The sequence below is a fragment of the Vicugna pacos genome, chromosome 4 (genome assembly GCF_048564905.1).
Source record: "Vicugna pacos chromosome 4, VicPac4, whole genome shotgun sequence".
NCBI classification, from domain to species: Eukaryota; Metazoa; Chordata; class Mammalia; order Artiodactyla; family Camelidae; genus Vicugna; species Vicugna pacos.
In genome coordinates this window covers 56,589,721-56,610,192 of record NC_132990.1, presented here as the reverse complement: position 1 = coordinate 56,610,192, position 20,472 = coordinate 56,589,721, and the positions used below count along the sequence as shown (strand labels likewise).

General features: G+C 42.1%; 1 long non-coding RNA gene across 2 annotated transcripts; it reads right to left on the bottom strand.

The window, feature by feature from the left end:
- Window positions 1-4,275: 4,275 nt before the first annotated feature.
- LOC140695879 (uncharacterized) lies at window positions 4,276-20,467 on the bottom strand. Of its 2 annotated transcripts, XR_012071714.1 has the most exons (4): window positions 20,303-20,467; window positions 6,023-6,060; window positions 4,567-4,702; window positions 4,276-4,472 (listed from the first exon to the last, which is right to left on the bottom strand). It is a non-coding gene; the product is annotated as an uncharacterized lncRNA (long non-coding RNA). The 2 variants fall into 2 exon arrangements; XR_012071715.1 differs by lacking the exon at window positions 4,567-4,702.
- Between the last annotated feature and the right edge of the window lie 5 nt (window positions 20,468-20,472).

The following is a 20,472-nucleotide window of genomic DNA, read 5'->3' as shown; positions in this document are numbered from 1 at the left end:
GAGAAATACATTAGCATTTAGTACCTTGAATTCACATAAACGCTGAATAATTGGTTAGTTGGAAAAGATACGGATTTATACCTCGACATGTAGTCAACTGGAAGATAACCAAAAAAATGCAACTACGACTGTATTGATAAATTTGCTGGGAGATTTTACCTTTTTCCCCCTCTTCTGTTTTCTTCCAGTTGTTCGAAGGGTCTGCCTCAAGAAAACGTGTTCCATTTACCAAACACACATGTATTTCCTATAAACTCTGTAGCCATGATCTTGAAGTGAAATCTCAAAACTGAATTTCTAAGAGGATCCGTTGGAAACTGATGCTTGAAATAGGGAAGGAAAAGCTTTTACTCAATTATCTACAATAACAGCAGGGGAAATGCTGAAAATTACTGACACAGTAAATGGATTTTTGCCTAAATGTTCTCTGTTTTCAAGTTTACCTTAGTGTGAAAGACCTTTATTATGAAGTGGTCCCTCTAGCTCATCTTTTGTTTTTCAAAGAATAGAAGATCGATTTTTTGGGAGGTGGGGCAGGAACAATGAACAAATCACCGTGGTAGATTGTTTAGTCTTACACATCTGACAGCTCCCAAGGTTTGATTTTCCACAGTTAGGTGGACGACGTTTGGAGGATCAGACCCAGGCTGATGTGATCTTAAATGAAGTGGATATCTATTTTTCCCTTTTTAAAAAACCGTTTGAGAGGTAATTTACATACCACGAAGTTCTTCTGTTGAAAGTATATAGTTCGATGGCCTTTAGTATATTTACAGAGTTGTGCAGCCATTGTCATAATCTAAATTTAGAACATTCTCATCTCCTCAAAAAGAAATTCTATACCGTTAGCCATCATTGCCCTTTCCTCCAGCTCTGCCAGCCCCTCTCAACCACTGAACTATTTTCTGTCTCTGTAGATTTGCCTACAGTGGACAATACATAAAATTGTATCATACTATATACATGGTCTTTTGTGATTGGTTTCTTTCACTTTGCATAATTTTTTGAGGGTCCTCTGTGTTGTAACATGCATCAGTACTTTATTCCTTTCCACTAGTGAATAATATTGGATTGTATGGATATGCCACATTTTGCTTACCCAAAGTCCTACTTATCCCCCCCTCTTTGCAACCCTTGCCTCTGTTGGCGATCCCTTGGAAATCCTTGTTCCCTTGATTTCTGCAATGCCATTTCTGATTTTCTCTTTCTCTGGCCATTCCACCTCAAACTCCTTCATGGAATCTTCTCTTTCCAATCACTTGTTAGCCATTGAGTCTCCTCAGACACAGTAATAGGAAGCTCTGGCCTGAACAGCATCCTTTGGAAGATTCCACATATTATACCCTCCCACTAAATTTACTGAAGGACACAAGGACAGGTCTACCATTGGGGATCCAGTGCTCAGCAGTATCTCATAACCTTAAGCAATCACTCTCACGACTAACACTGTTCACGCCCCAGGAAAATCCTTCAGCATCTCTTTTACCCATCACTTCTAAATAAAAGATTTCTAAGTGCAGGGCCCATAATGGTGTGTGGCTTACACCACTGCAGAAGCCAGTGATGGACACTGCTTTGGAGTTCAGGGAGGATCTGAGTGGCAAAAGTGCTTAGATAAGAGAAAAGACAAATTAATTAATGTGTCAAATCTTTCCTCTCAGATAACATGAATGCAGTATGTTCTTATATAATGAAGTACCATTTCTCCAAAGTGCCAAGTGTCCACTTTTCTGCTTCTCTAGATTTTCCAATTAGAGTTCTAGAGACAGTCATGAATTGATGTGGAATTTACAGTAGTGTCCCATAGAAGCAGAGAAACATTTTGTGCTATTAACTCGCATGGATCTTAAATGTGTACATATGCAGGTTTAGATGTAATGAGTGTGAAGTATGATACTGAATTTCTACCTTGCTCTATTGATCTAGATATTACTTGAAGAGATAATCAAGTGAAAATACTCTCTGATATTTGCTAGATATCTGTCGATTACAATTTTTGAACTTAATATGTAAAATTAATGATTCATTTCTGAATTGAAGCATTGCTTTAACAATTTTTTTGACATGTTCAATTGCAACTGCCTCAATTTTCCATTTTGGCACTACTGTGGGGAAAAAACATGAATTATATGAGAATCTTGGTTATAGCAACATAATTAGTGATTTTGTTGAAATGAAGACAAGAAAATAGATTTCATGGGCTAAATCGATAAAACTCATGAAGTGTGTATGACTCTTTATCCCTGTTTTGCGCATTGCTGGTCTACCAACAGAACAGGCAGACTTAAAATAATCATTGAGGGGTGGGAAGGGATAAATTGGGAGTTCCAGATTTGCAAATACTAACTACTGTATAAAAAATAGATAAAAACAAATTTCTTCTGTAGAGCACAGGGAACTATATTCAATATCTTATAGTAAACTACAATGAAAAAGAATAAGAAAACAAATATATGCGTATACGTATGACTGAAACATTACACTGTACACCAGAAACTGATGCATTGTAACTGACTATACGTCAGTGAATATCTATATATATAAAATAATGATTGAGCTCAGTCATCTTGTTAATATTGTGCCAAATTTTAGTCTCCTAAAACCATTATTTTACACATTTAAAATTGTATTATTACAAAGGTTTAATTTTAAAAGTAGGAGGATTGAACACTTTCATAGCCTGCTAATTTGATGTTTCACTTTCACATATTTAATCCTATGCATGCAGACCTCCATTGGTTTTCTTGCCCAAGGCCCACAAATAGAGACTGTCCTCAGGGATTTCCAAGAGGGCTCCTCGTTTTTTGTTTGTTTTTTTTTTTTTTACTTTACGTCATTTCTCTAGGTGGTATCCATTTCTACGTCTTTGAACCACCCATTTGCTATGGAACCCAATTTTTTTTCCATTCAGATTTTTCTCTTGAGCTTCAAATGTGTATATCTTAATGTCTAGCTCGAATCCTCCACCTTGGATGCAATATGTCAGTTCACTAAATGCACTCTAATTCCACTCCGCTCAAACTGACTCCCCTTGAAACCTGAGCATCATCTCTGCCTCTTGGTCCTTCTTTCTCACCTCCTCCTCCAGTAGTATGGCGGCCAGCATCTTCTGATGATCCCACCTATCTGACGTCTCTCTTCTATCCTCTCTTCTCCATTCACAGTGTCATGACCTTTGTTAAGTCATTCCTCATGTTGTATTTATTTATTTTTCTACTAGTCTTCCTGATTCAAGGCTTGGCCCTTCTGGCAAAAGTCTGGTCAGTTTGCCAGCCTGCTTAAAATTTTTCAGTGTCACATCAGGACCTTTAGGAAAAGGTCCAAACTTCGTAATATGGAATAAAGGAGACTTTGGGAAACAGCCCTTGCCTCCTGCCTCTCTAGCCACATCTTGAAACAGTTTCTCCCTTGCTCATTGTGCTCCAGTCACACTGGCTTTGACTTTCTGAATTGTACCCCTTCAGCTTCAGTGCCTTTGCACCTGTAGTTCCCTTTGCCTAGAATGTTCCCTCTCACCACGTTCCTCCCCTTTACCTAGTGTTTGGGTGAATACATAACAAATGTCTGGCACTAGGTAGACACTCATTTGTTGAATAAATAAAAGGCTTATTCATTGTTGTGTCCCCAAGGGACACATGGCCTAGCAGAAGGCATGGAATAGATTAACTGCTCACTAAATGCTGAATAAATTAAAGAAATAAATGGATGCATTCTCTAGGAATACCTAGGTGTTGTTTGAAGGATGGTTCTTAGGAGTTTAAAGTCAACTTGGGGGGTCAGTGTCCCTTTAATTCACCAAGGGCTTAACCAAGTGCTGGCTGTGTTAAGGAACTTAATAAATGGGATAGGTGGACGTGGAAAAGATCATGTGGTTTGCTTCTGCCTGAGTATGGTCTAGATTCCCTTTCCTGTAAGAGATGTCAGGGGTCTGGCTTAGGAAGTGAGTGTTCTGTTAAGTCTAAGGGAGGAAGGAAGGGGTGGTGTGTGATTTGGGCATTAATTAAGGGGCTATCATAGACGCAACAGTTCAGTGTAGACCCTTAAGTCAGTGGGTCACCCAGCTGAGAATGAAGGCCAGCAGCACTGCCCACAGCAGGGCTATCGGGGATACGAGGGCGACTTGGCCAAAACAGGTATGGGGTGTCCCCTGTTTGTTATGATGCTACATGTGCAAAACCTATGCTTTAAAAATAAGTCTTCAATAATTTAAGCCAATTCAGTAAACCAAATTATTGATTATTTTGGCCTCAAGTAACAGAGAAAATGAATTCTAAGTGGTTTACACAGTAAAGAAATATATTATCTCACAGTATAAGAACTTTAGAGAAAAGGGGGCACCAGTGCTGGCTATTCAGCAGCACCATTTGGGGTCTTTGATGATCTCCAGGTCCATCCATTTTGCGGCAAATGGCATTATTTTATCCTTTTTTATGGCTGAGTAGTATTCCACATGTTCAATATCTTGTAGTAACCTATAACAAAAAAGGAAATGGAAAGGAATACATGTATGACTGAAACATTATGCTGTGCACCAGAAACCGACACAGCATTGTAAACTGACTATACCTCAATTAAAAAAATTAAGAATTTGGGGTCTGGTTTCTTTCAACTCCTTCTGTCTGTCCTTGTCTCCTGCTGCATCCTCTCTTGGTTGCAAGTTGGCTACTGCAGCTGTAGATCTCACAGCTAGGAATGACAATGTCTGGAGGAAAAAAGAGACCAGGATTTTCCTATGTTATTTTTTTTTTGAAGGCAAACTTTCCCAAATCCTCCAGCAGATTTTCTTTCACACCTCACTGGTTTGGATTACATCCATGCCACCATCTAAACTGGTTACTGTCAAGGGGCATAGGTTCATAACCCCTCCCTGGGGCTGGAGAGAAGCATGCATAGTCAACCAACAGTATCTGCTTTCCTCAGGCTGACTCCCTCCTGAACTTCTGACTTGAAAGCTTAGCCAAAGAAAATACATCCTCTTTCTTCCAAGCTCCCACTCCACAGGAGGAGAAGGACTGAGTTTCAAAAGAATTAATGCATTTGGGGGGGGGGAGACGCCTTTATACATTGGGAGCATAATCAATGGGGCCATCTCCATGGGTTGGGTGTAAGGTATGGAGCTTGGAGAGCAGTCAAGGGGTGCTGGAGATTAATTGCACAAAGGAAAAGAGTGATTACGTTTAATCATTGTATTTTCTCCACCCTCTTACAAAGAGCAGCATAGGTGGGGTTTGCCAGTCGTATCAATCTGTTCCAGCGTCTAGGCCAGGAGTATTTGCAGTTATGCGGCCCTGGGGTCACATTTTCTGTCACCATTAACCTAAGGAGCCACATGAGCCTAATATAACAGAATATTCTAACGCAGAAATGAAAGGTGTTGCAGACTTGCAGGTTACAGAAGAAGAACCCACACTCAGCCTAGTGGCTTTTTCCTCAGACAAAGCTCCCAGCTTGGCTTTGTATCCAGAGGGAAAGGAACTGGTCAAACCAGTTTACTTTTAATCCTTTGTTTTCCCTCCACCATTTTTTTTTTTAACTTTGAAAACATTTTTAGACCACCATGCAGACAAAGCTATGTCAAAAAGAGGAAATTTGATCAAGTGGAATGTTCCATGGATGCTTAATTCAATTCCAGATATATTTTTTGAGCACCCACTATGGGTAGAGCAGAGCACTGTGTTGTGGGCAATACACAAGTTAGCACACGGTTCATTGGATAACATTTTCTGAGAATATCCCTTTGGCCATGTGCTTGGATAAATTTGGGGGTGTAAGATGAATAACAGATTTCTCTGTTTTAAAGGCATACGTGCATTTGGAGCGAGAGGAGACAATGTAGATATGTAAAAAATCCACTACTGTAGACTGAATATTTGTATCTCTTCGAATTCATATATTAAAATCTAATGTCCAATATGTTGGTATTTGGAGGTGGGGTCTTGGGGAAGTGATTAGGTCATAAGGATGAGGCCCTCATGACTAAGGTTAGTACCATTATAAAAGAGACCCCAGAAATCTCACTTACCCCTTCACCATGTGAAGACCCAGCAAAGAGACAGCCACCTGTGAGTGAAGAAGAGGGTGCCCATCAGACGCTGAAGCTGCCAGAGCCTTTGCCTTGGACTTCACAGACTCCAGGACGGTAAAAAATACATTTCTATTGTATTCAAGCTCCCTCGTTTGTGATAATATGTTATAGCAGCCTGAATGGAAGAAGATTTCCACCGCATTTCATTGTGCTGTGTCAAGTTATGACTGGTTTCTGTGGCATCAAAGAGATGGCCAAACCAAAGATGGAAAGTATGTGTGGAAAGTCATTTCCCAGGAAGCGAGTATTCGCTGAGTATTGCAAGGTAAATAAGGGTTGGCCTGATGATCTTGAGTCCCAGTTTTCAAAAGCAGAAATAAGATATTTACACCCAAAGCTAAAAGTCGAGACATTGTGTGCAAAGTGCTCTCAGGAGATATTATGGAGCACTTCAAGGAGGAAGGATCTTGTTCTGGGCTTTGGTGATCAAGTGGAATATTAACAACTAGAAATGGGCAAAGGGCATTTCACGCAGGGTGTGCATGTTCCGTGATACAGAAAGAAGACAAAGTATATTAAAAAAAAAAGTGTTTTTTTCAGTCTTCTCTTCTTACCCTGTCTTCTCATGAAGAATATTGGCTTGTTGGATTAACTCTGGGGCTTTTACAGGGAAATTCAAAGAAGAGAGGAGGGCTGAAATGCTGTGGATATGAAGACCTTAGCCAAGCAGGGAGACAGAGGAAACTGATGTGGGCTCAAAGGCGACCTTGGAAGAGGGGCTGAGAATCCAGGAGGAGAGAGCCTTTGGGTCAGCCTTGATGCAGGGGAGAAAATGAGAAAAAAGAATGGGGAGAGACAGGTTTTCAGACTTTTTCTATGTTATGAGCATGTTGTCCCTTTCGGTGTCTTTGTGAAAGACTGCTGTAAACATTTAATTCGTTTTACGCTTTTGGGTCTGGGTTGAAGACTTGTGTCAAGATGGCACGACAGGGCATAGGGCTTTACCTTGAGTTTACACTGAGGTATAAAAGGGGAAGAGCATGAGCAGATCTGGGAAGCAAGAGGGGCACAGTGGGCGACAAAAGACAAGGCTGCTGGAAGGAAAGCATTGGGACAGAAGTTAGGTTACTGCAGGCAGTGGAGGGCTCAGAAGTCAAATTTAATAAGGTGGCATGTGCTGATGGGCAAGGCAGAGCCTCTGAGGTTTCTGAATGGGGTGGTTTAGTACCAGAGACATATTTTAGGACAGTTACACTAATAGGAGAACCTGTGGAAACAAGCTAATAGAGTAAGGGATATCAATGAAAGAGCGATTATAAAATCTGACGCCCAAATAACAGATTTGGAAGAGTTTTCATAGAACTGATTTGTTTCCTCAAATCAACCAAATGCTTGGGTTCCTCCAGATGCAGCCTTAACCAGGGCTGCAAGATGAAAATGTGCTCGCCAAACTCATGACTGTTTTTTTACTTCTATTATTTAGGAGTGACGGAGGGCTTACCAAGTGCTCAGGGAGGGTCTGGAGTACAATGCAACAGAGCGAGTTCCTATTGATCCCCCACCAGGTGGCTGGCACAAGGGCCTTGAGCACCGGGCTTACCATATAATTAGAGTTACCAGATCAACACACAAGCCAGCCCCCCGATGCAGGGGAGACGGGGGCTGTAATCTAATGAGAGGCAGATGTCAACAGGGAGCAGATGTTTGCAGCTCTTCAGTTATATCAAATTAATCATCTCCTGACTTCAAGGTGCTTCTTGGAGTCCAGGAAATTTCCCTGTAATAAATTGCTCCTGGGATTGAATTTTTAAAGTGAGAATGTATATGCCACTGTCTCGAATGCTTTAGAACAGTTCTTCTACCCAGAAGCAGAAGTTTTTTCACACGGACAAATTTAGGTGGAGGTAAAAAGACCAAAGCTAAACTCCCAGACCTATTTCTAAAAGACAAAGAGGCTGACGTTTTATTAATAAAATTAGCGGCTGGCCCTGCTCAACCAGTCTGCCCACCCTTTCATTTATTTAGCAAGTAATTCTTACAGACACACTTGTGTACTGGAGCCACAATAGTGTGTGAAAACACAGATGCGGACCGCATGGGACTTACAACATCGTACAACATTGCAGTAAATAATCATGCAAATGCATCTAACATCACAAACATGGCGAGTGCTATGAAAGAATTACGGGATCCTTAAAAATACTAATGCAGGGATTTGTCTTAAATCTTCGAGATCAGAGAAATCTTTTCTGAGCAAGGGACAAGAGCACAGCTCTTCCTTCCCTCCCTTTCCTCCCCCTTCCCTTTCTCCCTCTTTCTCCCTCCCTCCCTCCCCTCCCATCACCTCCTTTCCCCATCCCAGCCTGCTTTCTCCCCTCCTTCATTCTCTTTCTTTTTCTCCGGTCCCTTGCCCTCCTTCCCTCCTTCCCTGCTACGTTCCTCCCATCCTTTTCTTTTCGTTCTTTGTTTCTCTCTCTCTCTCTCTCTGTCTCTGAGTCTCTCTCTTTCTCTCTTCTTTTATTCCTTCCCCAAAGAGTTCTTGAAAACTTTTTAGTGACCCAAGCCCTGCGCTAGGTCTGGAGTGGGTAGAGGGGTTGCTGTCCAGACAGAGATGAACAGGAAACTGTCTCTGTTCACATTGCTCAGAGACCATGTGCAACTAGTTGAAATCCAGGATGATGGGTGCAGGTGTTATATTGGCAGTAGGTACAGGGGCTTCTGGGTGGCCACAAGGGAGACACTAGACTCAAGCTGGGGCGTTGGGCAAGGGTAGGTATAAGGTGAGAAAATGCTTCTTCAAGTGGTTGATGTTTGAGATAAGTCTTGGTGAATTCTAGGAGTTAGATGAAGAGCAAAGTGGAGGACCTTGCTGGCAAAAGAAAGTTTCCAGATTTAAAAAACAAGAAAGGAAGCATGACAGGAGTGTTACGTCCTGGGCAAGACATGAACTCCAGTATGACTGAGGTAAGAGATGTGAGTTGGGAAGATCCGACAGACGATATGATTAGAGAGACAGGCAGGAGCCAGATGGAGGAGAATGGCATAGTATTTTGTCCGGTGTGCAGTGGACAGCCACTGAAGGTTGCAAGGAGTCACGTAATCCAGTCTACCAACTCAGACCTTGTCAGGCAGTGGTGTGGTCCTTCCCACTCCCAGCAAATAGGATACAACACATCCTTACATTTGACTTTTCCAAAACACTGTTTCAGGCTGTGAGGTCTTGGAAGTGTCTGGCAGGTCCTTGGGTGGTCTCAAAATCAGGAACAAAGTGAAATCTCAAACTATTTGACTCTGACTGTGTTACAGTAGCTCCTTCCCCAGCCCCAAGCTCTCCATCCTATAAGACCCCCTAATGGAGATGAGTCAGCACCACTGGAGCATCTTTTTAATTGCTAGAACTTTTTCATGACTGTAATGATGATAAGGTAAACCATTTAATTTTGTTTTAAATGGGTGTTGCTGAACATAAAAGTAATTAAATAGACTAAGAATCTAAAAGATGAAAGTTCATAAAACACCTATGATTCTAAAGCAGGGAATTTCAACCTCAGCACTATTGACATTTGGGCTAAATAATTCTCTGTTGTGTTTTGCATTCGAGGGAATTGAGCAGTACCCCTGTTCTGTACCCATTAGATGTTGGAGAAAATCACTCCACAGTCATGATAAGCAAAAATGTCTCCAGACAACAGAATTGAAAGGCCAGAAATAAACTCATGCTTATATGGACAATTAATTTATGACAAAAGAGCAAAGGACACAAAGTAGAGAAAGGACAGTCTCTTTAATAAGTGGTGGTGGGAAAACTGGACAGCCACATGCCAAAAAAATGGAATGACCACTATGTCACACTCTACCCCTAAATTAACTCAAACTGGAACAAAGACTTGAATGTAAGACCTGAAACCATAAAACTTCCAGAAGAAAACATAGGCAGTGTGCTATTTGACATTGGTCTCAGCAATATCTTTCTAGATATGTCTCCTCAGGCAAGGGAAACAAAAGAAAAAATAAACAAATGGGGCGACATCAAACTAACAGCAAAGGAAACCATCAACAAAAAGACAACCTACTAACTGGCAGAAGAGATTTTCAAATAATGTATCCAATAAGGGGTTAGTATCCAAAATATATAAAGAACTCATACAATTCAACAACAAAAAACCAAATGACCAGATTGAAAACTGGGCAGAGAAGCTGAAACAGACATTTTTCCAAAGGAGGCATTCAACAGGTACATGAAAAGATGTCCAACATAGCTAATCATTAGGGAGATGCAAATCAAAACCACAGTGTCACCTCATACCTCTCAGAATGGCGATCATCAAAAAGGCAAGACACAACAAATGTTGGTGGGAATGGAGATTGATACACCCACGACGGAAAACAGTAAGGTCATTCCTCAAAACATCAAGAACAGAACTACCATACGATCCTGGGTATTTACCCATAGAATTTGAGAACACTAATTTGAAAAGGTACATACATCCCAATGTTCTTAGCAGCACTATTTGCAGTAGCCAAGACATGGAAGCAACCTAAGTGCCCACTGATGGACGAATGGATAAAGAAGATGTGATGTGTGTATATATTTGGAATATTACTCAGCCCTAAAAAGATGAAAACTTGCCATTTGCTACAACATGGATGGACCTTGAGGATATTATGCTAAATGAAATAAGTCAGATGAAGAGACAAATAGCATATGATTTCACTCGTATGTGGAATAGAAAAGCTAATAAACAAACAAACCAAAATAAATAAAACAAATGAAGAAACCAAACCAAACCAAAACAAACACGGAGATACAGAGAACACAGTAGTGGTTACCAGATGGGGGAGAGGATGTCGAGGGGGGAGGGTGAAATGTGTGAAGAGGATCAACTGTACAGTGACAGACGGAAACTAACTTTTTGGTAGTAAGCGCTCTGTAGGGTATACAGAAGTAGAAATAGAATGTGGTACACGTGACAGTTATGTAATGTTATAAATCAGTGTTACCTCAATTTAAAAAAATTCCGCTGTATACATGTACCACTTTTTCATTGTCCGTTTATCCATTGATGGACACTAAAAAAAAAAAAATAGAATGTCTCTAGACATTGCCAAATGTCCCCTGGGGGACAAAACTGCCCCCTGCTGAGAATTATTCTTCTAAACTGCATGTTTGGAAGTTTTGTAGATAGAGAGAAACTCAGAAGAGCTTTAGCTGAGGTGTGCTCGGCAAATTCTTCCCATGTTTAGAGTCACATCAGGAGAGACCGGTGGCATCTGATGTTAAGTGAATTCCAGCGTTGGCCTTCAGAAACACCCCATCTCCTCACTCTCAGGCCTCTGCTAATTATTAGACCACCTCTTTCTTTCTTTCATCTCCAAACGCCTCTAATGTGTTATCGTGGCACGGATCCTACTTTCTCTCCAATTACAGGATCAGATGGACCTTTTTCAATTTGGCTTTCAAAGCTGGTTACTCCTCGGAGACAGCTTTGCTAAAAGCATTTAATGATCGGCGAGGTAGCCAAGCCGTAGAGGTGCCTGGCTGCGGGGGTGGGCAGGCTGGGGACGCTGTCTGGGGTTCTGTCCACCTTTCAGGGCTGCCACATCTTCCACTTCTCTGTCCTCCCCGAGGGGGGCCGGCTGGCTTTATTTAGGTTATGCATTTCAGATTCCTGTTTGATATGATGCCAGCAGCGACATTTCAGACGTTCCCAGGCGATCCACGGGGCTGCTTTTCCCCGGCTAGCTTTTGTGGGCTGCAGTTAAATCTCGCCTATTAAACTTACGATGTTTCAGAGTCACTGCTAGGCTGACGACTAGACTTCAAGCCCCTTGAGCACAAGAACACTGTCCTTTTTCTCTTTGTTTTCCCAGTGCCCGTATCTGTTCTCACACCTTAAGGGTGCTGAGAGATGCCTGCTGGGTGCTTTGAGTGGATGTCTTCCAGAACACACACAAGCCTGGGGCTTGATGCATTTGGCAGCCATGGGAGGTGTCTCCGTATTCTGAGCCTACATTATGGATGTGAACCCATATTTTACCTGGAATCTTCAGCCCAGAGATCGTGTGCTATTTTTAACAGGGTCTCTTTTTTTTCCCCCAACATGGTTCTTTAACAAGGTCGTGTCATTATCAGTTATTTAATATTTCTAAAATTAGAAGCAGTTTCACCGCCGTGGCAGCTCAACTTTAGGCCAGACTCTTTGAGCCTTCTCACACTGGGGCTATTGATACAGTGTCATGGTGAGGTTTCCTGGTCCTTTTTCTAGCTTACAGTGGGTTCGAAATTCAGCCAGGCTAAACTTTTAGCTCTCTTCTGGTCAGGCTTTACACTTATTTAAGGAATTGCAATCGCCACCCTTACGCCAGGGGACTGGGATGTGGCTGCCTGCTTGGTCATCAGTGTTCTCTGACTCAGTGTGCTCATCCGGCTGGCTCAGGATAGCTCGCTGCCCAGCCTAGAGAAAAAGCAAGGCGGAGAAAGGGGGTGTAAATGATCCCCTCCAAGGCAGCCTCCCCTTGCTTTTTTCTAATAAAACAACTGTGAGTTCTGAAGATCATTAAGGGGAGGCAAAGTGGCAAAATAGAAGAAAGGGAAGGGAAGATGCAGGCTATTGTTTAATAAAAACCTGTTCCTCGCCGGCCGTGTGTCAGTCCTTGTGCTAAAGGCTGGAGAGAGCGTGATAAATGACACGGTCCTGCCCTCACCACACGCCTAGTCCACGAGCAAACGGGAGACTGGGAGAGAAAGCTGGAGTATGATTTACACCCCTTAGCACTTCCTGGAGTAGAAAGAATTTTGACCATCTTATGTAACCTCTACATTGCATGGGTACCATTATTATCCCCACTTGATGGAGGAGAACACTGAGGCTCAGGCAGGTTAAGTAACTTGTCTAAGGTTATTTTACGAATCAGGACAGAGCCAGGGCTGGAACCAGATCTTCCGACTTCAAGTCCAAGGGAAAGTTCTGCATTCCCACCTGCGCCCAGCCTCTCTCGTCCACGCAACAGGTGCTCGGTGATATCTCATTATGTATTGATCAGAGTCGATGGGGCCTTGTGCCAAGTCTAAAAACAATATTTATTCCTCTTTCCGCAAGGCTCCATGCAGGACGAAGGATCATTAAATAGATGTGCTGGAAATCCACAGCCCACCTTCAAGGGCAGCCTTAAAGCAGAGGCCTCAGGACAGTTTCTGACCAGCCCGTTTCCATTTCCCATTGTGGAGTACCATTCTCAACACTCCTACAACCCAGTTGAGTTATCTAACAAGTTACCAAAAAAAAAAAAAAATGTCCGCCATCAACTGGGATGTAAATGTGAGTTGTGCCTCATGTAATTAGTATCACACCTAGAACCGTGTAGACACTTAGAGCATATTGGTTTTATATGGAATGGATAAATAAAAGGCCCACTGCCAAGATACCCACTCAAAGTGGAGTGGTTCAACTGGGCATTTTGATCACATCATGCCAAGGAAACAGCCTCACTGATTTTTTTTTCCCCCAGTGGAACTGGCCCAGTGTTGAGTGTGTATTTGGGACAATGAGAGATTATGTGGGATTTTAGACTTGGTGCGTGTAACCAATTTATGCACATGACCTCTAATTACTGTGTGGAATAGGGAGAAGAAAAAATCCAAGGGTTATAGACTCAGGAGATTTGGATGAAAGTCCTAGTTCTGCCTCCAACTTGCTGAGAGACCTTGGACCAACCAGTTAGTTTCTCTGAGCCTCAGTTTCCTCCCCTGTAAGAGGAGAGAACTCCGGTGTGGGGCGGTGAGCCCATGCTGGCGATGACTGCGGAAGTGCGTTGTCCATCGTCGCCTGGGATGCAAGTGTGAGCTGTGATTCATGTAATTAACCACCAGTGTTGAATGAGTGGAATGAATGACCTGCTTTCTGACTCTGGTGTTAATAATCATGAATATTAATTAGTTGGAAGCGGCTCGGGTCTTTGCTCAGGTGTGTCGCCCAGCGAACCTGGATGAAAACCTCCCTGAATGCTGCTGGAAGGCCAGGAAAGGGGCAGATTCCACTCGAATCTGGGGGCCCTCGTGCTTGTTTTGGAATCATCACTGGCTGAAAACCTCTGAGTGATGAGCTCTGATGTGGTCCCCCACGACGTGTTGCACTCAGAGCATACGGGGCAACTGACTTCATTGAAGCCAAACCAGACCTGTGTGCTGAGTTGCAATTTGCCTCTTGGGTACAGATTTTTTTTTTCCACAAGCAACTCCAAACAGGAGATGAAGTGAATGCTTCTGACTCTGAACAGAGGTCTACTTGCTGAAGGGTAAGCCAGAAAATGAGGAGGAGCTCTTAGCCTCCCTGGGGTTGTTCTAACACCGCTTTCTCCCAGCAGACATGTGGGTTAAGAACTCCACCCCAAAGACTCCAGCAGGGCAAGGTTAGAAAGTGGAGACAGGGGTTTTCACCAACCCCCGCCTCCTCGTCCATTTTGGGCATTAGACTGGGATAAGAACAGAAGCAAATATATTTCAAGCTGTAAGCCCCCTCCTTATTTCTATTTAAAGAGTTAAACTTTCATCTCCTCTCTACCCTGAATTTTCTTTGCATACAGGCTTTGTCTTCGCTACCATTTCAGCAGTTTTTCTCGCTGAATCAAACTAACCTGGATAATGCATGAGCTATTCAGAGAACACACCATTTCCTTGGGGAGTCATTTATTCCCATGGTCACTGATAATAGAAAGTCCTTCCCTGGGCTTGATGCTGATGACTTCTCAATCCAGACTGGGTGCGTTTTCTCCAATTGTGGGTTGTTCTCGATCTGTCACTCGCATCTTTGTAGAAGCAAGGGTGGAAGAGGCTCCGTGGACCCACGCTGCGCTCGGCTTTGACTAGTGTCCACAACGTGGATAAGGCAGTAGACGTGAATGGGTTCGTGATGAGACAAAGAAAACAAGACGTGCTTCTATCTGCCTTCTGGTCTGGGATTTAGAATGGATTTATAAACGATGAGAAGGTATCCCCAGACTTCACGACTTCCCAGTTCAAGTCGAAGTTTGAAGTGGGAGATTTCTCGTAGGCACAGCGAGAAATATTTTTTAATGCCGTAAATGTTTGAAACTGAGTTCAGATGATCCCTCCTGCACTGGTTGTCCCTTAGGGGATCCATATTGTTTCTGTCACCCCAGTTTAAGATTCTAGAAGTTTCTATCCCTTTCTGCATGCATGGTGCCTAATTCTTCCATATTCGTTCTTGTAGTTATTAGTCATCTTTGCCTTCTAATCGCTACCTACTTAGGTGTGGTCATTATTACTAAGTCGACTGAAAGGGCCTTGTAACTGATCGCCAGGGCCCCGAGCTCTCTTCTCGTCAGTCAGTTTTGAGATCAGTGTTCTGAAGGCAACGTATCATTCCCTGCCCCACACCATCACTGACCACTCATTTCTAGTAAATAAACACCAGGCTTCTCAGTGTGAGGTTTACACTCATTTGTAACCTGCCCCAACCTACGCCAACCTTTCCAAGACTTTCCCCTCCCTTCCTTGTAACATCCGACCACACTGATTCAGTCATTCTCTAAAACAGCTTTGTACTTTTGGTCTCTACCTCATGCGGTTCCCTCTTCCTGGGATTCCATTCCTTTGCATCCTAATGCATACTTCTGAATGTCTCTTCTTTAATTAATTCTTCAATAATCAAGGCAGAGTGATACATTATAGTCATAGGCATATCTCTTTTGTCTCCCCCCGAACAATGAGATCATAAAACCAGAACCATGCCTTATGTATCCTTACGCTGTCCACAATGCTTAGTATATGCCTTGTACAGAATATACTGTCAATAAGTATATTTACTGAATGAACCAATGTGTAAATAGAGACAGAATCAACATATCGTTTAGACTTTGTATGACATCATACCTTGGAATAGAATGAATGGAAAATTTTGGAAAACAAATTGGTGCCTTCAGTGCCTAATAGAATTGAGAATTTTAAATCTTTTTAGTCTTATCAAGGCCAGAGCTCCCTACTGTTCGGCTTAATCCTTCCTCATTTTCATTTCCTTGGACCCCTACCCCTTCACTGTCTCATAAATACAGCATGTTATATAGCAAAAAAATTTAAAAGCTGTTAGCATTTAAAGATCTGTGGTAATTAAATCCTTTCTCCCTAACTCTGTCAAACTGTCTCAACCATTCAAACACAGCATGTAAAAAAGACAGCTCTTTGTGGTCAGATCATGGGTAAAACCATGCAGTGGGTCACTCTAGCCAAGGCCATCACTGAAACCAGTCAGCTGTCTTCTGGAGACCTTATCCTTTTAGCTGCCTTTAAATCAACATCCTCATATTCTAGAAAACTGGCCTCCTCCTGTTGGTGTGGTAGAGGGCAGGGTCCTGCAGTGCAGTTCCAGCCGTCACCGGGATATGAATGGACATCTGTACCAGTGTATATTATATGTGAGAGCATGGCTATTTCCACTTATGGGTTAGTTTTACCCTCAAAGTTTCCAAGATCTTTTGAGACAGAAAGAAAGTACAATTCTCAATTTATTCCTGCTTAAAAAGAGGGACCAAGTCCAAGGACGCCGAGGTTTGGCTTGGATGAGCACCCAGAAGTTGGGACGACTATGTGAAGCTCTTGCATCGGCAAATTTGGGCTGGATCACTTGAGGACAGGCACTGTCGTGACCTTTCCAGTGTTCCTCAATGCCATTCAGGCTGGAAAGGAGTACTTTTCACCGTAACACATTAAAATGCGGGGAACTTGAAGACCAAAGAGGAAAAGCAGGGAGAGAAAAAGGGAAAGTTTGCCCGATTTAAGTACTGACATCATTTCATTGCCTCCAAAGCTGTGATTATATTGCTAATTGCTGGGTCAGGCTATGACACACAAATGTTATGGGTTAATAGTAGGCAACTTGACAAGAGATCTGTAGTGAAAGAGGACCTTGGGGAATGTCTAGTCAAACCAGCTCTTTAGACAGATGATAAAGCTGATGCTTGGAGAGAAGAAGTGGTTTGCCAAGGACTCAGACAGTAGAACTTGAATTCGTTCCAGAGTCCTGACATTTAGTCAACATGGTGACTCTAACTCATCACTCAGTCAGCTCTACTGTAGCACATCTAGATAGATCCAACGGGCTGCCATCAGACTGAGGCTGAGTTTTACCACAGTTCCCATTTTTATTTAAACTCATTTGATTTTTGTCAACTCATTTGTAGAATGAGGGCTTAAGAGATGGGATGGATTAACAAGTAAGGGAGCTTTCAGCAGGGGGCAGTAGGACAGTGATAGCTGGTATGCCTTTGCTGGGAAGGAACGTTATTGAGATTTCTGAGCCTGGAGAGGAATTGCTTCCCTTCGTGGTGGACGATGGCTACCCAAGATTGGAGGAGAAAAGCCAACTGAACCCAAATGCAATTTAGGGAAGTGTGTGTCACTACAGAACCAACCCACCAACCAGGAAATAAAGGAAGTCGCACAGGGTGCCAAGAATCTTTAACCAAGCAAGGGCAGGAAAATTAGGGAGTCTGGAGTCCAAAGCAAGAAGAGAATCGCAGGCAAAAGAGCTGGCGAGGGTTCCCAAGAGCAAGTTCCTTCCGCCCATAAACCTGCGGTGATAGCCACATTTTAAAGCTCCTTTGTGTGCTTCATTTTTGATTTCTAATAGTTTCAGAAACTTCCTGATGGAAGAAATTTTATGTGTTTGTGAAGCCCAGTTTTCTAATTTATTGATGCAGTATATCTTTCAGATCTTTCTAGCCTCAAAAATCAGATTTACACATAGAATTATTGGTGAAGTTTAAGTCTGTCATGATCAAATCACGGAGCAGCAGGAGCAAACTTAAAGCAACTCCAGACAAGTGTTTTGAACTCCACCCAAGATGAAGACTCCTTATCCACAGACCGTGCACAAGAAGCGAATCAGGATTGTTTAGTTCAGTTGTTTGCCTTCAGGTAAGTAAGGCATTTGTACCTCTCTTCCTATGTTTTTTTTTTAATTTGAGAGTGATACCAAATATATAATGATTGATTCAGTATCCAAGAAGTCTCACGTCTGAAACTATGAACAGAGAAGTTAACTTACATAAAGATGTGAAGCAGTATGTCCTTTGATCAGTGATCAAGGTTCTAGCATACTGCATGATTTAATTGTGGAAAGTCAAATTATATATTAATTAATCCACTTGTGGCTTGATTAGGAGGTGTACACATATTTATGGAAAAGAGGGCAAATTTTACTAATTATAGGTTTAAAAGTTTGTTTCTATGCAAAAGTCTTGGACAGTTCATGAAAGAGATAAGATTGTAACCTTTAAGATCCAGAATGGGTCCACTGAGACCTGATCATACTGGATTAACTTTGTCTCCAAAACAGGCTAACAAGGGAAATGCTATAGAAGGAATATGTCTGGAATTTAGTTTTTCTGAGGTGTCTGTACTTCACTAAAGACTACAGAGGAAGGAACGATGGGCATAATTTCATTCCAAGCTTTTATGGTCTTATGAAGATGATGTCAACCTAGTTAAACTAGGTAATAACTGATAAGTGACTGCTCTCAGAAAGAATTGATTAATGCATGGATGGAAGCCTAGATTCCAGTGATGCTCTTCTTGGTCATTGCCAGTCAAACATTTTATATTTGAAGAAGACTCGTTGAGCAATTATCAGACATGGCAGTTTGGGGGTGGTACCCCATGTGGTGATATGTGGATCAGTATAAACTACAGGGAAGATATTGAAAGCCATGTAGTAGGGATAGATGTCAAGTGCTGGGGAAAGCACTGAAGGTAGAAGGTGGGAAAGAAATGACTGACGTGGCACACCCACACTGTGATGGCTAATTTTATGTGTCAACTTGACTGGGCAATGGGATGATCACATATTCAGTTGAAGTTTACTTCTAGGTGTGTCTGTGAAGGAGCTCCTGGTTGGGATTAACATCTGAATCAGTAGACCAAGTAAAGCTGATCACCCTCCGCAGTGAGGGTGGGCCTCATCCCACCCATTAAAGGCCTAAAGAGAATGGAAAGCTGAGTGAGAAAGAATTTTCTCCCTCTGCTTGGCTGTCTTTGAGCTGGGACATCAGTCTTCTGCCTTCAGACTCAGACTCAGACTGGAACTTAAACCCATAGCTCTCCTGTTTCTCAGGCCTTTGAATTTGTCATCAGAACTATGTCATCAGCTCTCTTGGGTCTGGTTTTCTCAGCCTCCATAATTGAATGAGCTAATTCCTCATGATAAATCAATTTCTTATGATAAATCAATCTCTCCCTATCTCTCTCATTGTATCTAGCTAGCTAGCTAGCTATTCTCCTCTCCCCAGCCCAAAGAACCAAGACTAGCTCCCTCCCCAACTCCAAAAAAAAAAAAAAAAAAAGGAGAGAGAGAGGTAGACAATGTCAAGAAAGTCAATGATAAGAGCACATTCAGTTTAATCTTGGGCCTAGAACAAGCAAGGCAGTATCTTACTTATTACTCTGCTCTGATCAGATTATACTTAAGGGATCATGTTCAGTCCGGATGATCCCAATATGGGAGGGAAAAGGTCAAGCAGGAAGAAGTCCAGAAGGAAACAACCTAGGCAGGTGATGCATCTAAGGTCATGCCAATGAAAAACAGTCCAAAGAACTGAGGGTGTTCTTTCAGGGAGAACATCTCAGGGACGGATACAACAGCTGTTTCCAAATCCTCCAACTGTTCTCAGCAAGAACAGGAATGATACTCCTTCAGTGGCACTCCAAGGAGTAGTGCCATAGAATGAACGTTTTAAGGAGAAAGAATTCAGCCGAATCTCAGGAATCACTTTCTAAAAATGGACTGGACTGAAAAGAGAGTATAAGCTTTCTTCACGGGATCCATGTGACACCACGTGCTGGGGAGTTTGGGTTTCCTGGTAAGAGCAAGATTGCATCAGTTACCTCGAAGATGCTTTTCAATGCTTTTTTAATCTGTGAAATTGCTTTTCGTAGAGAAAAGTGATGGTTAGTCAAGCAAATAGTGTAATGTGATGAAATACTTTTACTATTTAATAGCAGACACTTTTCAAAGGACATATTGATAAGCATACTGTTAACATCCACTTTCTAAAGTAGGTCCCTTATGAAACTTTCTGTGTTAATACTTTTTAGTTACTTTGTATCTTTTCGAAAATAACACAAAGGATTTTTGAAATTGTGTAATGCTTATTTTTCACTAATTTGAACAGATTTTTCCTCAGTTAGCCTGAATGAATCACACTGTTCTGAACATGGAAATGACATATACTAAAGAAAGAATGATAATGCAAACAGTAGCTTACCTTGGTTGAAAGTGCATACTATGTACTGGGTATGGTTTTAAACCTGGATTCACTCATCTACATGGATTTACTCCCTTAATCTTCACAGCAACTACACACAGTAGCTACAATTAGTCCCATTTCTACAGGTGAAGAAAGTAAGCCATAGAGAGGTTAAGCAGTTGGTGCCA